Consider the following 16773-nt stretch of genomic DNA (forward strand, 5'->3'; position numbering starts at 1 on the left):
AAAAAAAAAATCAGCATACAGCTCTATGTGTGCATAGACTAAGACATTGCCCAACAATGAAGCAACATGCTTCTGTTGATGTGAAAGGGAATGTGAAGCATTTGTAACACATTTTTGACACGCTCATCTCAGCAACATTTTTTTGCTACCCTTCTCATCACAAAGATAGTCACAAAGGAGAGGAATGATGGAAGAAAGGATGATGGAGGTTTCTGGACTTTCTCTTCCAACATTTTATTTTCATTACAGAAGCAGCAGCATTTCAACAGATGGCATGCTCAGTTGATTGGATTGACTGCCCTTTGTTTTTTAGATCAAGTTTCCAGTTATGATCAGATGTTCATAAACTCCTAGCAGCTTTGGTGCTGACCTTGAATTATTTCATTGATTCAACCAACATCTGTTGAGTACCAGGCACTGTGCTAGGCTTAGAATAGAAATAACTTCCTCATACTGAGTTTCTAATGCTTGGAAACTGCAAGGAGTTTAATGAGTGGCTTAATCTCATTTATTCCATATAATCATAGCTGGTAGCTACTTTTAGTACTCCCACTTTGCAGATGAGAAATTCAAGGCAGGAGGTGAAATAATCTGCCTCTAATTGCACAGCTAGAGAGTGGTGGGAGCTATGGCTGATACTCAGTCATTTTCCATGGATTTGAATTACACTACTTAATATCAGAATTCTTACTGAAGAGTGATGTGCTGTGGAAAACCTGAGCAGACGTATCAGCTTTCTAGCAGAATATTTTTAGGGGCAGATGGATAGGGTAAGCTCCTTTATTCTCTGAAGGAATCACAGACTCTCAGAGAGAAAAATGTTATACACCTTAGATAGAACCATAAAACTCAATGATGTGTACGTTTTTGCTGTTGTGTCCAGTGGGAATGATTCAGAGGAAGTCTAACGAGATGTTGCCCAGAAGGCAGGCACACCACTCTTACCTGTACAGTGTATGCCTTTGAAAATAGCACTTCATTAGACAATATGCAGTAGGTTTCACAGATGGCGCCTCTTTCTCAGAGATTAACAATGGAAACCCTCTCCTGATAGAGGCGGGTGGACAGGACCATCAATATCTCCACTGCCATAGGTGAAGACTATGCTATGAGTTTTTTTTACAAACAGTGTGGATGGTCTACCCAGAGTCACTCTCTTCATTGCTCTTTTTTCCAAATAGCCAATCTGCCATCACGGAGCACAGCTGTTCCCTATTCAAAGCAAAGTAAACTCAACCACCAGGCCCTCAGCCCAAGTGATTGTTCTGACCAGCTAGGATAAATGAATGCAGATAGACGCAGAGAAGACCGCAGATAACCATGTGAAAATATTTAGCAGACGCCTGATGTAAACACTTATACTGTGTGGAGGTGTAGAGTGCGTGTTTGAAGGGAAGGTAGATGGTAGCTAGCTCTAAACCCAATATTGAACAAAAAGACAGAGTTCTCAGAAACGAAAGATAGTTGGGCTTTGTTCTTCCTGCAAGTTTAAGACACAAGAGCTTTATTCCTTTCCTTGATTGTCACAAGCAATAGAACAAAACAAGTATCTCCAAGAAAAATCTTCTACTCGTAAATATGACCCTCGTATTCTTAAGGAAAATTTTGCTTTTTTCCTACATGTCATATCTTTTACCCACATTGTTTTTATTTCTAATTTCCTTGAAAATCTGACATTCTAGAGTATTTTATCCAACTGCTACAGCATTATCTGCATGCATTCCAAGGCCTAGGGGGCAGTCATCACAGGATATTAACAAAATCAAAGAAAACATTTGCTTTTGAGAAATAGGAAGGGATTTTATGGTATACAAATGGACCCTGAACCATCCATGGTTCTCCAACATTCTCATCCAATTTAAGTTCTCTGTACATTTCAGAATTCAATTCAAATACTTCTACCTGGTCTTCCTAAGTTTACTCTCAACATTAAAATATGTATATACCACATTCAAAACCACATGAGTTTCCCAGCAACCTCATATACATGGAGTTGCTCTGTAAGCCTATTAGATCTGGCACATAAAGGCATTAAAAATCTGGCATCTTTAAGCAGGAATCGTTGTCATGATCACAAGTCCTCATAAAGTCCAACCCTTCTATCGAGTAAACTGCTTTAAAATCTTTTAATCATGTTGGCTCCTACGGACTTGTTTGAGAGAATACTGCCTATCTTCTTGACAAAGCATGAAACTTACAGTTCAACGAGCATTTCCTAAGACATGTGGCATTCCTCTAACCAAAATGAAAGTATTCTGCCCTGCCTTGTGACTGCCACATCATTACCCGAGTAGCCCACTGCTATATGTGGTGGAATCGTTATGTATGTGCCATCGTGAGGCAAAAAGGAACTGAGAAAATGGGACACCAGGACTCAAAAGACCTTGCTGAAAATCAGAGGCCAATTTCAAGACAGAGGGGCTCGTTCTGGTGCTGCTAAATGTGTAGCTTTTCAGAAAACTTGACTGCCTTTAGGAAACAAATAATGGCTTATTCACATCGCTTAGTTCAAACTCACATAAGTTATGGCTCCAAAGATTAAGAAAACAGGTAGTGTGTTCATGCTAGTCTGAGATTTGTCCAATTAAGAACTTTTAAAATTCTAACACAGTTCAACAATACAGTGTCTCCTAGCTAGTGCTAGATTCAATAAATATATGTTATCTGGAACAGACAGGCAGCCTGTGTGTGCTGTACTAAGAAAAGGGTAGTCGGATTGCCCTCTGCCTCAGCCAAATATTATTCTAGAAGTGAATTTCCACGGTACCAAGTTTAGATTTCACGTTATATCATCCCAGGAATACTTGCCAGTAACTTTGCAAAATATCCTTGGAGCAGAAAGACAAAAAAATGAACATTTTTTAAAGATGAGAGGTAAGCTCTGAAGTTACAATATGCTTGTAAACAGTAGCACATTATATCAAAAAGGAAAAAATAAATTGAGAAGAAATAGGAGTACCTACTTGAAGAGAAGATTATCACTCAGAGACTGTCTTCTTATGCTATAGAATGGGCAGGAGAAAGGAGCATGGACCTTTCGAGCCTGTTAAAGAGCTTCTGAGCATGGAGCCTGCATTTTCAGTTTTGGTAAAATCCGTTCTGAGTCGGTAGACAGGAGGCTGTTATGACCATGAAATTAGGAAATGCAGTAACTCAAAAATAAAGAACTAGCACCACCATTTGACTAGGATTGGAAAATCTCATTGAAAAAATAGAGGAGGGGGTGGCCTTGCTTTTGCCAAGCCAGGCCCGAATCTAACTTTCTTAGCACTTCCATTAAGATGGATGTTCAAGAAGAGGTAAATCGTGTGTTAATCTGCCTGAAAATTTTTTTATGCCATCCAGCCGATTTTCTCTTTATTCATAATAAAGCTTGAAGTCTAGACAGGCATGTGGAGTTGGAAAAAAAAATAAAACATTCATTCAGCACATTAATTTTGTTAATCCAAAGTTAGCTACAGCTAAACTAAAAGCAGGGGCAAGGAAATGTCCTTCTGCGAGTGGTTTTTTGGGACTTTCTTACTCAGGCATGGACTCAAAAGCCCGCTCTGCACTTCTTGTTACTGATTAATGAGGTTCTTGACTTTGGTAACCTGCAGAGGTCTAGCTTCTCACACTCTTCAGCCCTTCCTTCTGTCATATGATCCTTCCATAAACTGTCCGGTATTTCCTGCAGCAATTTTTAAGTTTATGAGGTTATTGATTGTTTGTCTAACACTAAGATAAACATTTTCAAGTAGAAAAGGGGCTGTAAAATCATATTAAAAATGTTTAATAATATTGACAGTTTAATATCTCATTATGTCTGCTGTGGTTTATGCAGTAGGTACTTTAACTGACTTTTTAAAAATATTTTTGCTTTTTCTTCTCTACAAGCCTTGAAAAAGGCTGGTTTTCTGGCAGTGAGAATGGTAGAACGGGGCGGAGGAGGGATCTCTCTCTTGCTACTGTATTTCTCTCTGTCCCAGCACCCAGTACAGAGGGACACCTGCCAAGTAAGAGGCGCATCTCAAAACCAGCATGGGAAAGAAAGAAAACCAGAATAAATAATAAATGCTTTCAAACATTTTGAAATAAATGATCTTAACTGTCTTCAATCTTCTCTATACTTGTCAGTTAAGCCCATAAAATAATTTGAATATGTAAATTTGTCTGAGAGTAACTTCTCCAGAATACATAGAGCAGGACACATTTTAGTTAATATGTAAAGTATTTAATTTCAAGTGACTGAACATAAAATCTCAACAAGATTCTCTTACCCAAGGAATAATCATGTATACTAATGCATTGTGGGGGTTCCGTAAGCATTTTTATTGTTTTTATTATGATTTCTGGTGAAAGGTACATTATTGAATAACATGCTCTGAACAGTTTAAGTGTTTTGAAAGTGAAATATTTTTTTCAAAATTAATTAAATCCTTCAATTATTTTATTTGCTAGAATGGGTGAAGTGTGCTTTTCAAACAGCATTTAGCTACCTGTTAAAACCAGTTTTACACATCAATACAGAGATGAAAATTACATAGAGCAACAGTTCTCAAAATAGGACAGCTAATGAATTCTGGAATGAAGGTTATAGATTATTTCCTTTCCATTAGAAAATATAAATGTACAATGTAAATTGTATGTAAATTATAAATTAGATTAATTATCCTTTAAAAAACTATTATTGATATTCACTTGCATTCCAATATGTGCTTTCTTGAGTGCAAGAGAATAAAAATAACAGCAAATGTCTTCTGAGCATATATAGTCATCCCTTGGTATTAGAGTTGGGGTATTGGTTCCAGGACAAGTACCTGATATAAAATCACGTAGTATTTACATATATCCTATGCACATCCTCCTGTATACTTTAAATAACCCATAGATTATTTATAATACCTAAAACAATGTAAATGTGAGGTAAATACATGTTATACTATATTGTTTAGAGAATGTAAAGAGCAAAGTCTGTACATGTTCAGTACAGGCACAACTTTTTTTTCCTGGATATTTTTTCTTTTTTTTTTTTTCCTGGTATGCAGCTATTCTCCTGGATATTTTTTTTATCCAACCAGAGGTTGACTGAATCCTCAGATGTGGAACCCATAGATATGGAGGGCCGGCTGTACTAGATGTCAGGTACTATTTTAAGCATGTTTGCAGCAACCCAGTGAGGTAGGTACTACTAAAAACCCATTTTACAGTTGAGGAAACCACAGGATACTGAGATTAAGTACCTATACCAGCTGGGGCCAGGGTTCAAACTCACATGGACCAACTCAAGCCCCCATGCTTTTAACGCTCCATTTCAGAATCTGAACCAGCACAAGGGATTACACACAAGGACACACTATGGGAACACACGTGCTTTGTATGTGTCATGAGAGGAAACTGTTGACAGGTTTATCAGTGAATGAGTAAAAACAGTTCCATCAAATCGATTCAGAAAGGTTGTTATGAATCATTTTTAAGTTTATCGTTCTAATGAAATCACTAAAAATAAAAATGTGTGCTTGGACTGATTTTTTTTAGCTATTCTATGCTTTCTTATAGGGAAAATATATATATATCCTTTGAGAAAAAGGGTCTAATTAAATTGCATTAATCACTACTAGACAGGTTGAACAATAAAAAAAATAAGAAAACAACAATTTAAATGAAGCTGTATAATAGTGTAATTGAAACACAGGACAAATTTAATCTCACAAGTATAATTCAAAGAGCAGTATCATGCCATTACACCTGACACCTGATTCCCTCACACACATTTTTCAAATGAAAAATAAAGCCTGACATTTCATCAAAATCATGCTATCCACTACATCTTTATTTTTTAAAAGACGGTCAACACACATTCCTTGATAGTGTCACATTGTTTATTAAGAAGCACAGAACAATGAAATTCTAGAAATTTTTCAGGTTCCAACCTGTTTTTGATTCATTCTCCCATTCCAGAAGAAACCGCTAACAGCCTGGTTTCCACAAGCAAAGTAAAGCAGAAAATGGATGCAATCTGTCTGGGTTGTTCAAGCAGCGTCCTGCTGTCATCTGGGTGATTCAGGCTAAAATTAAAAATCAGGTTTTTGATTTGGACTATGTGTTTTTATCTGCCACCCCAGATGATAGCAGAGTCTGGGACTCAGTTACACAGTTAGTTGCCAAAATTCTTCATTCGTTCTTCTCAGCAAAGATGTTCCCATTGAGCACTGCTGAAAACACTGTCTCAGCTCTATCGCTCTAGCAAAACAGCTCTGGGCTTCGGACTTCGCTCATGAAGAACAACCAAAATTGAAACTCCGCTTATCTGGAGATATCAATCAGTACCTGACTACTCACTCGCTAGTGTTCTAAGGAAAATTGCCATGCTCTCAGCTCTTGTTACTGGAACAACCAACTCAAGTTCACACAACCTCCCCACCCTACGCCCACTTCAGATCACAGCTAACTGGACCATGGTGAGACACCCAACCAAACAACAGCCAAACTACAGACTGGCCAGTGACCTAGAACACGACCAAATGTGAAAAAGATCAACTGGACCAATCATTCAAGCTCTGAGGGTATGAATTCAGAAACCTGCACTGCTCTGAGGGTATGAATTTGGAAACCTGCACTGAGGTCATAAGTGCAAAAGAAAAGGGTGTGTCTCAGGGTGGCATGGAGGCCAAAGTAAGGCAAGGCTCCTAGCAAGTGAAGTTATGCAGGAACAGAGAAAGCCAATGAGCTGAGATGAACACACATGGGGCTCTGGCTAGAGCTGCATGGGTCACTGACAGGGTCGCAGAATTTCCATAATTTCTTCTATAGCCCTTATTACCAGGTATCCAAGGGCACCTCTGGTGGTCTTTCCCATCAGAACAGCGTAACCCAAGAGTGTTTAGCTACCTAAACACTCATCCGGGGCCTAGGTGCTGGTTTATTTGTTTGTTTTGAGACGGAGTCTCACTCTGTCGCCCAGGCTGGAGTGCAGTGGCTCAATCTCGGCTCACTGCAAGCTCCGCCTCCCCGGTTCAAACCATTCTACAGGTGTCCGCCACTAGGTCCGGCTAATTTTTTTTGTATTTTTAGTAGAGACGGGGTTTCACCATGTTAGCCAGGATGGTCTCCATCTCCTGACCTCGCGATCCTCCCACCTCGGCCTCCCAAAGTGCTGGGATTACAGGTGTGAGCCACTGCGTCCAGCCCCAGGTGCTGGTTTTTACAGCAGAGGCACAAAATCCATCAGTAGTCCAGTTTTCAGTGTCCAGATATAGAGTATTTGACAACAGAGCCATAATATGACCCATCCTCGATGACACTGTATACTGTCTTTTACTCAATATGAAAGCCCTAGTCCAAACTTATAGGGATAAAAAATAGTCTCCTTATTTAAATTTTTTTAAAGCTGTCTTTCTTCAAATAACAATGTCAAGCAGAAAATGCTTTTGGAAGAAATCAAGAAATTTGAGCCTAGAATTCAAGACTAGCCTGAGCAACATAGAAAGACCCCATCTCTACAAAAAAAATCGTTTTTAATTAGCTGGATGTGATGGCACATGTCTGTGGTCCCAGCTACTCTGGAGGCTGTGGTGGGAGAATTGTTTGGGGCTGCAGTGAGCCATGTTCGTGCCACTGCACTTTAGCCTGGGTGACAGAGTAAGACCCATCTCCAAAAGAAAAAATGCAATTGAACCTTACATTTCATCTGTAGAAAGGCTTTTAAAATCTGCTTTTATAAATTACATGCCTCCTCTTTATATACACACACATATATAAAGCCATAAACATCTCATGTGAGGAAATAATTACGAAAAATTTTCTATTAGAAGAATAAATGGGGCTTTCATATTTACAGGAGTGACAAAGGAAGCAACATTGAAGAAGACAATGATTTAAAACAAAAACATTATTGATACTGCTGAACCAAAATAGCTTTCTGACCCTTGTTGCTCCCCACCTGGCCCTCAGTCTTTCTTCTCCCCACTCTCCCAGCCATCTCGGTCCCCAGATACACAAATGCACACACTTCTCAGTGGGAAGCAAGGTCTCAAGTAGGATCCAGAGAAGTCTGGCCCTTCAGGTAGTTTACGTTTGTCAACTATTAAGTTGTACTTCTGAGCAGAAAGGAGAAATTCACATATTTCCTCTAAGGACAAGAGGCCAGTGTCAGACAAAAATGATATTTAAATACAGCAGAGACTCCGTTGCTAAGTTTAACTTCCCAACTTGCACAAACACCGGAATTTTAGTGAAAGGAGCGGTTGCTTTACAGAAGAAAAATCTCTGTAAACCACTGAGAACAAACAAAGGGAAGCCTTGATTCCTGTACCAGGTACCGATTAGCAGAGGAAAGCACCCGCCTTGAGGCTTCCCATTTGCAATGAAGCTTAGTGGAAGTGGGTCCTGCCTATGGGTGCCTTTGATTGGCACCAGCAGCCGCAGCCTTGACCCCCCAACGCTGGAGGCTTCTGTGAGCCCAGCAGTGATACTCAGCATCTGCCTATTCACCTGGCCCCACAGGAAGGAAGAACCGGAAAGGATTGCAGGTGGCAAACAGTTGATAGAAAGCAGAGATAAAATATTATTGTGTTCTTGTTGTTTTCATCCTATTTTTATTCCTGGGCTGAGACACTCTGGGGAAGTTTGGATTACAAGAACTTCAGGCTGTATCTCCAAAATTCCTCCAGCCTCCATCCCTTCTTTTTCCTACTCCCTATCACAAGTCAGATCCTCTTCAGCTCTCAGCTGGACTTTTGCAATGGTGTCCTAATTGGTCTGATTGCCTACAGCCTCTACCATTTCTAATCCATCCAACACACCTTCACCAGATTATGTTCCTGATTAATCATCCTCATTGTGTCACTATAAGATTAAATTAAGCACAAACCACTCACCATGTCCCTGATCACCAGGCCCCAGCCAACCTCTCCAGCCTTCTACTTCAGTCAGCGTCTCTTTCCCTGCTCCCAGCATCCTATGCTTGGGTTTCAGCCCCTTCTCTATCTAGGTCAGCTGTGATCCCACCACTTCCTCAGTGTTCATCTCAAAGAACACCTTCTCCATGGAGACCTTCCTGATGGCCCAACATCATCCTATTCTCACCCTCCTCTGAATCTCTACCACATGCCACTTGTACTTTTCTCCTCTAGCAATAAGCACTGCTGAAGCATCTCCTCTGTGCCAGCAAAGAAGAACAGACGTGACCCTGAGGAGCTTGTGCCTAGGAAGGGAGACAGAAGAATTGTATTACACCCAGTCGGTTGTAGTGGCTCACACCTATAATCCCAGAACTTTGGGAGGCAGAGGTGCGCTGATCACTTGATGTCAGGAGTTCAAGACCAGCCTGGCCACATGGTGAAACCCCATCTCTACTAAAATTACAAAAAAATAAATAAATAAATAGACGGACGTGGTGGTGCATGCTTGTAACCCCAGCTACTTAGGAGGCTGAGGTGAGAGAATTGCTTGAACCTGGGAGGTGGAGGTTGCAGTGAACTGAGATCATGCCTCTGTACTCCAGCCTGGACGATAGAGCGAGACTCAAAAAAAAAAAAAAGAAAAAAAAGTATGACAACCTGATAACTGATCAGAATTTACACATTTACAGAACACTTGATAACACTCTTAGATAAGTGGCCAGTTCAATCTAGTCCTGAGTTATTTCTGGATCTCCCATGCCTCCTACCACCAATGGATTGCAGTTGATTGCAGGCTACCTGGGAATACGGCTTACTCCACCTACATCCAAGGTGGTAATTCACACAGGGCCTGGTGAATATACATGTTTTGTTTTGTTTTTTCGATCAAATGAATCTCCATTTAAATTGAAGGGGCAAGAAGTCCTGTTCCTCTACAATCCACATCCCTCTATCATCCCCAATATCCAAGGAGACCTGCATTCACCTTGCTCTCCAAGTAATAGAAACAGCAGGCTCTGACCATTTACAGGGCTACTGAGTAGCCTCAGTCCCCAAGTACACCTACCTGGGTGTGTAAAGCTCTCTCTACAATACCAAAATCTTTACTGGAAAGGACATGTCCCCAAGTCCCAATACCTTCAAAGTCTTTGAAATAGGAACAAGAAGTAAAAGATAAAACATAGAAAACAAAGAACAAAACTAGATAATAACATTGGAGACAGGACTTATTTAAGCTGCACAGTATTGGCATAAGGAAGATAAGAGGATAAGAACAAAGAGCAGGCATTTGGATCGCTAGGTCACCATAAGCATAAAACATGCTTCAACTGGATAGTAATATGAGTCGAATTTTGTGTCGTCATTTAGAAAATAAATGCGTTTAACGTCATTTTTCTCACAACTAAACTTTGGCTGGGTACCATATGTTCATGTTTCTATTTCATAAAAATTTCTGTAGCCTTTCCTGTTTTTCTTACCCCATTCTGCATCACAAACATCCACATGGGGGGGGGGGCCCAGGGGATTTGGAATCCCCTGAGATCATATCCAAACATTTAGGTACATAAACACATGTGCATTTTTCTGAAGGAAGGTTCTGGAAACTTCATCAGATTCTTAAGGAAGTCTAAACAAGATTCAGAACCAAACGAATGGGTTTACCACTGCAAATGGAATGTCTAATACTCTTCCATGTATACTATTCTGGTATTTTTCACAATTTGTAAATATTGCCTATTAGTTTTCCTTTTCAAATTAGCCCCCTTTTACCAAATTCATGAAAGTTTACAAGCTGCACCTTTCTTCTAAAATAAATTGGGACAGTCATTTCTCATTTTTGAAATTTTAGTTGTAAAACTCCAAAGAGATCTTGATTTTCAAAACTTTAGGTCTACTCAGCAATTATCAAGTTGTGCTGTGAACCAGCTCCCGGCAGCTCAGAATAAGAAACACATGAACCTCCCTCCAGGGAGCTCCAATTCTGTCCTTCCCTTTATACCAATAAATCTTCCTACAGAAGGAAACCAAAGATGGGAAGGCCAACCTGAGCACCTGGAATAGCGTCAGCCTCTACCATGCAATTCAAGGGTGCCATTTATTTTTCTCATATAGGAAAGCAAAGGACATAAAGACAAAGGTGTAACCAAATTAAACAACAGGCTATGAAAAGAGTGACTTGGGCATGGGAAGGTAATCAAACACTCCATGTGAAAATTAAAAACCTGTGCTAGGAAATAAAGGGTTGAATACTGAAGCATCCGATAAACAGTTTTCCTATGGGGACGCAGACAGCTGATACGCCTGTGAGTGTTTGTAACTCCAGATGTTTTAACTTTTCAGTTTCTCCGCGCCTTGTGTGGTGATTCTGCACTTAGGAGATTTATTTAAACTGCAGCCACCGGAGATTGCCAGCTGCAAACGACCCCAGCACCTCGTGGTGAGCAGGTCTTCCGGAATCACTGCAACTGTCGCAGGTGGGGCCGTGTTTGCTACTTGTTGAGACGTTTAAAAGACATTTTGGCAGAAAGCACGCCCCCACCAAGAAGGAAGTCCTGGCCCCGCGTCCAGCTGTGGGCCACCACGAAACCCACAAAGCGGCCGGATCCCTTGGAAGCGGCGGCCTGGAGGAAGTAGCCTGTCCCGAAGAATCTGTGCATTATTTATTCAGGCAAAGAGAGGATATTCATTTCAACCAGCACGGGAAATGTTCGATTATGTAACATTGGGGACGAAGAGAATGAGCCTTTTTTTTCCTTTTTCCTGGAGAAAAGTGTTGCGAAATAGTCCAAGAACAGCTTCCAGTTTCCACAGTCCCTGTGCTTCCAGAGGCTTCTAAATGACAAGATCAAGGCGCCTGGGAAGCTAGAGAATTGACTAGCACGGGACCCTCAACAGCTCCCCCTGCGCCTCCCCCACCCCTGCGCACCGCCCTCCCCTGCCGCCATCAGGAGCGTGGAAAGCTCTTGCCGTAGGTTTCATCAGTCATCTCAGAGTGTCCTGGTCTAATCGTCCGGAGGCATTTTCCCCACCTTCTCACACTCCAGCGCAACCCCAGAAACAATCATTATTTCTATAGTCTACTGCGCAGAGCCAGCCCGAAATATAATTAAGAATCATGCAAAGGGATGTGCAAACGAGACTGGGCTAGACCAATGCATCCAAATTTCAGAAGCCGAGCTGGGGGCCACGGAGTGCTTCTTGAAGGGGAAAGTGAGAGGTGGGTTCACAGAAGAATGAGTGAAGGGTCCAAACCACGGCCCCACCTGGCTGACTGAGCAGGAACAAGGACGTGCCCGGCAGCCGTCCCAGGCAGCTGGCAGGGCTCTGAGTGGGCAGAACAGATAAGGAGGCCAACCAGCCGGCCAGGAGAGCCTCGCGTCCTCCCAGAGACGGGAAGTCTACCCCTGGGAGACAAGGACGCCAAGCCAGGGCTTGATCCCAGTGGAGCAAGGCAAACCCGGCGACTCGAACAGGATTTCAGGGGTTAAGGAGGAGACCCGTTCATTTTTTTTCATCCAGTAATTATCTCCTGAGCACCTACAATGTGCCAGGCACTGTTCTAGGTGTTAGGAACATAGCTGTAAACAAAATAGACAAAGATCCCTGACCTCGGGAAGCTTATATTCTAGTGGAACGAGGGAGAGGCCAACTATGACTGTTATGGACTGAAAGATTTGTGTCCCCCCAAGATCTATGCAGAAATCCAAACCCCCAATACGATGGCAATAGGAAGTGGGGCCTTTGGAAGGCTTATTAGGTCATGGAGGTCAGGGCCCTCAGGATGGATTAGTGCTCTTATAAAGGTGTCAAGAGTTCTTTGATCTCTTTCAGCTACCTGAGGACACAGTGAGAAGGTGGCCATCTGGCCGGGTATGGTGGCTCACGACCTCCCAGCACTTTGGGAGGTCGAGGCAGGTGGATCACTTGAGGTCAGGAGTTCAAGACCAGCCTGGCCAACGTGGCAAAACCCTGTCTGTACTAAAAATATAAAAATAGCTGGGCGTGGTGGTGTGCAACTGTAGTCCCAGCTACTCAGGAGGCTGAGGCAGGAGAATCGCTTGAACCCGGGAGGTGGAGGTTGCAGTGAGTCGAGATGGCGCCACTGCACTCCAGCCTGGGTGACAGAGCGAGACTCCGTCTCAAAAAAAAAAAAAAAAGAGAAAAGAAAAAAAGCAACATGGTTGTCTGCACCTGGAAGAGGCCCTCACCAGAACCAGACCATGCTGGCACCCTGATCTTAGATCTCCACCCTCCAGAACTGTGGGAAATAAATGTCTGACTTTAAGCCACCCAGTTTATGGTATTTATTGAAGCAACCGAGCTAACCAATAAATATATATAGAAAGAAAGTCAAATGGTGACAGTGCTAAAGTGATGATTAAGCAGCGATTAGAAATGGGAGTACAAGGGTAAGGACTGGACTTATAAGCCAAGTGATCAGACAGGGTGACTGAGAAGCTGATATTGAGCAGCTACCTGAAGACTCAGAGGAGACAAGTAGCTAACTGCTGGAAGAGCATTCTGGACAATAACAGCTCAGAACAATAGCAAGTGCAAATACTGGAGTGTCCCAGGCACAGCTGCAGTCACAAAAAGGACACTAGTGCAGCCAAATTGGCACCAGCGAAGGGCAGAGCTAGGAGAGGAGGTGGAAGAGGTAACAGGAATGCTAAGGTGTGTGGGGCCTCGTGGGCCAGCCAAAGGGGGTTGGCTTTTACTTTCAAAGCTAACGGGAGTTCTTGGGAGGCTGAGGCAGGCAAATCACCTGAGGTCAGGAGTTCGAGACCAGCCTGGCCAACATGGTGAAACCCTGTCTCTACTAAAAATACAAAAATTAGCTGGGTGTGGTGGAAGGCACCTGTAGTCCCAGCTACTTGGGGGGCTGAGGCAGGAGATTTGCTCCAACCTGGGAGACAGAGGTTGTGGTGAGCCGAGACTGCGCCACCCCACACCAGCCTGGGTGACAGAGCAAGGGTTCATCTCAAAAATAAATAAACAAAGCTAACGGGAGTTCAATAAGGGACTTTTAGGCCATGTTAAGAGAAGGAAGCAGGCCACATGTGGGACACGTGGCATCCTTTGAATCACACAGAGGAGCTGGCTCTGGGGCATAGCCTTGGAGATATGAAACAGATGTGTCACCCACATTCAAGAAACAATTTTTCCACAACTGGGTCAGGACCTTTGGTAAGAAAAAGATCACTGCAATTTTAATGAAGGCAACTCATACTTCTGTTTAATGCCACTTCTCAACATTTTCTTAGTATCCTACACGTTCCTGGCGTTCAACTAAACAAAAATACTTTTTTTTGAATGTCAAGAAGGGTCAGATAGCATGGGACCAGGCCAGAAGGGGAGGCCTACTGAGAGTTTATAAAACCCAGTGGTGGCTGGGTGCGGTGGCTCACGCCTATAATCCCAGCACTTTAGGAGGCCGAGGCAGGTGGATCACGAGGTAAGGAGATCAAGACCATCCTGGCCAACAGGGTGAAACCCTGTCTCTACTAAAAATGCAAAAATTAGCCCGGTGTGGTACATGCGCCTGTGGTCCCAGCTGCTCTGGAGGCTGAGGCAGGGGAATCACTTGAACCCGGGAGGTGGAGATTGCAGGGAGCCGAGATCGCGCCACTGCACTCCAGCCTTGGTGACGGAGTGAGATTCCATCTCAAAAAGCAAAAAAACCCAGTGGTGTGTATTGAACCCAGACAGGTGTCTGATCCTACGCTAGGACTTCTTCCCTGGAGGTACTTCCAGAAGCATTTTTCTGTTGGTTATCAGTGGTTCCTAACTCTGGCTTTACAGCTAAGGAGATTTTACAAATGTCCATGCCGAACCCATACCCACAGATGTTCTGATTTCTGGGGAGAGACTCAGGCATCAACTTTTTTTTTTTTTTTTTTTTTTTTTTTAATACGGAGTCTCGCTTTGTTGCTCAGGCTGCAGTGCAGTGGTGTGATCTCAGTTCAGTGCAACCTCTGTCTCCCAGGTTCAAGAGATTATCCTGCCTCAGCCTCCCAAGTAGCTGGGATTACAGGTGTGTGCCACCACATCTGGCTAATATTTGTATTTTTAGTACAGACAAGGTTTCACCCTGTTGGCCAGGCTGGTCTCATACTCCTGTTCTCAAGTGATCCACCTACCTCAGCTTCCCAAAGTGCTGGGATTATAGGCATGAGCCACCATGCCCAGCCAGCATCAATATATTTTTTTTAATTCTCCAGGTGATTCTCATGTGCAAGGAGAATTGAAAAGCACTAGGTTGGATTCATCTTTTTTTTTTTTACCATTTCTATCCATCTGTTCCATGCAACACCATGCATATGCCTCACACACCTATAATCAAACCAAACCATGACAGCCAATTGCTCAGGCCACCATGTGTATACGCTTGCTTCCTGCTTCTTTCATTACATTTGTTTAACATTTTTTTAGTAATTTTTTTACAGATTTAACATGTTTAACAGTACCACCTGAGAGAATGTGTGAGTTTTCATGAGTAAAGAAGAATAATCCCTGAGAAGTAGTTTCAGCATTTGAGAAAATAAATCTGAAACAATACAATCTTCCAAATTTATACCAAACCCTCCTCCCTTTGCAAACTCTGCTTCCCAGGGCGACTCTAGTATTGACAATGTGGGCAAAGGGGTAAACAGGAAAAAAAACCATGTTCATTTCAAACCACCAAGAAGCACAGGCCAAAGGAAAAATAAAATCAACTTTTGCCAAGTGGAAAAGAACAAACCAGTGGGGACTGGAGTCCTATAGTCAGTTTTTTAAAGAGTATTATGAACAATGGGGAACAAATGCTGTGTAATCACTCAAAAGATTTACAAACAATGTGACAGAACAATGCAAACTGAGTGAATACTATTGGGTGGATGTTTACTCCTCCAAGAAAAACCAGACACCCTGAGCTTCATTAATAAAAGGCTCTGTGTGCGTATTAATTCACAGTGATCCTCTCACCCAGAGAACCACAGGCCTGTCAGTAACATTCTCTCTTCTTGCCTTAAAAATCATTTGGAGATATTGTCATCAAGCACGTTAATTCCCATTTTACAGAAAGGGAAATAAAGGCAGGAAGAGGTAAATTAATGTGATCAACAAAGTGGTGGTCAAGCTGCCCCAGACATAGCTAAGAGTAGAAACCAACTGTTCCTGGTGTCATCTCTAAGCACAAATTTTCTATCCACTTTCTCAAGAAAATCCGAGACTTAGCTTGACGTTCTAAAGCCTAACTCAAATTTTTCTTCTTGCTTGGCTTGGTACCTGTAGTTGCAGCTACTGGAGAGGCTGAAGCAGGAAGATTCCTTCAGTTCCAGGGTTCGAGATCAGCCTGGGCAACATAGTGAGACCCCCACCTTTATAGATATATATATATATAAAGAACAAATTTTTCTTCTTTTCCAAATACTCTTTTGGGTATTCTCCCTTTGATTTCTTTCTCCATACTCTGTCTCCATCTCCAAATTGCCTTACACAGTTTGAACATGTTATAATTAACTCTAAGGGACCATCCAAACACAGCTTTTTCTTCTGCTAGTATTTTGGTGAATATATGTGTCTTGAGATAAGCAGCCATCTGCTAGGACTTGTTGATGTTCTTTATCAGACAGCAGTTTCTCTGGTGAGGCAGCTTCCACGAGTGGGAAGGAGTAGATGGAGAGAGGGTGCAGAAAAGGGATCTCCAGGATGCCTTCCCACAAGGGGTGCTAAATGCAGCGAGCAAGGGTGCCAAGTCTGGCGAAGGAGGGCTGCCCATGTGTTGGGTCTGCTAATTAGCACCATTTGAAAATAATTTTGACAAGACCACACAGGGAGAGCATGATGTTTCAAGTGTAGCCGGCCATTAAATAAACAGGAGCACTGAACTATATTTCCTTGTGAAAAA

General features: G+C 42.3%; 1 protein-coding gene across 4 annotated transcripts in view; it reads right to left on the minus strand.

Annotated features, from left to right (window-relative positions):
* ESR1 (estrogen receptor 1) overlaps positions 1–16773 on the minus strand; it is a 447068-nt gene that overhangs the window by 407858 nt on the left and 22437 nt on the right. Inside the window, exon 1 of one of the 4 annotated variants that reach the window (XM_009205860.4) lies at positions 2964–3132. The exons of 1 other annotated variant lie outside the window; for it this stretch is intronic. The gene's annotated coding sequence lies outside the window, so the exon portion shown is untranslated. Of the gene's footprint in view, positions 1–2963; positions 4835–5912; positions 6961–16773 lie in introns of those variants that run through there. 2 more of the 4 variants (XM_017957418.3, XM_021936578.2) reach the window with 2 other exon arrangements.

Source organism: Papio anubis, chromosome 6 (assembly GCF_008728515.1).
Source record: "Papio anubis isolate 15944 chromosome 6, Panubis1.0, whole genome shotgun sequence".
In the NCBI taxonomy this organism is placed as follows: Eukaryota; Metazoa; Chordata; class Mammalia; order Primates; family Cercopithecidae; genus Papio; species Papio anubis.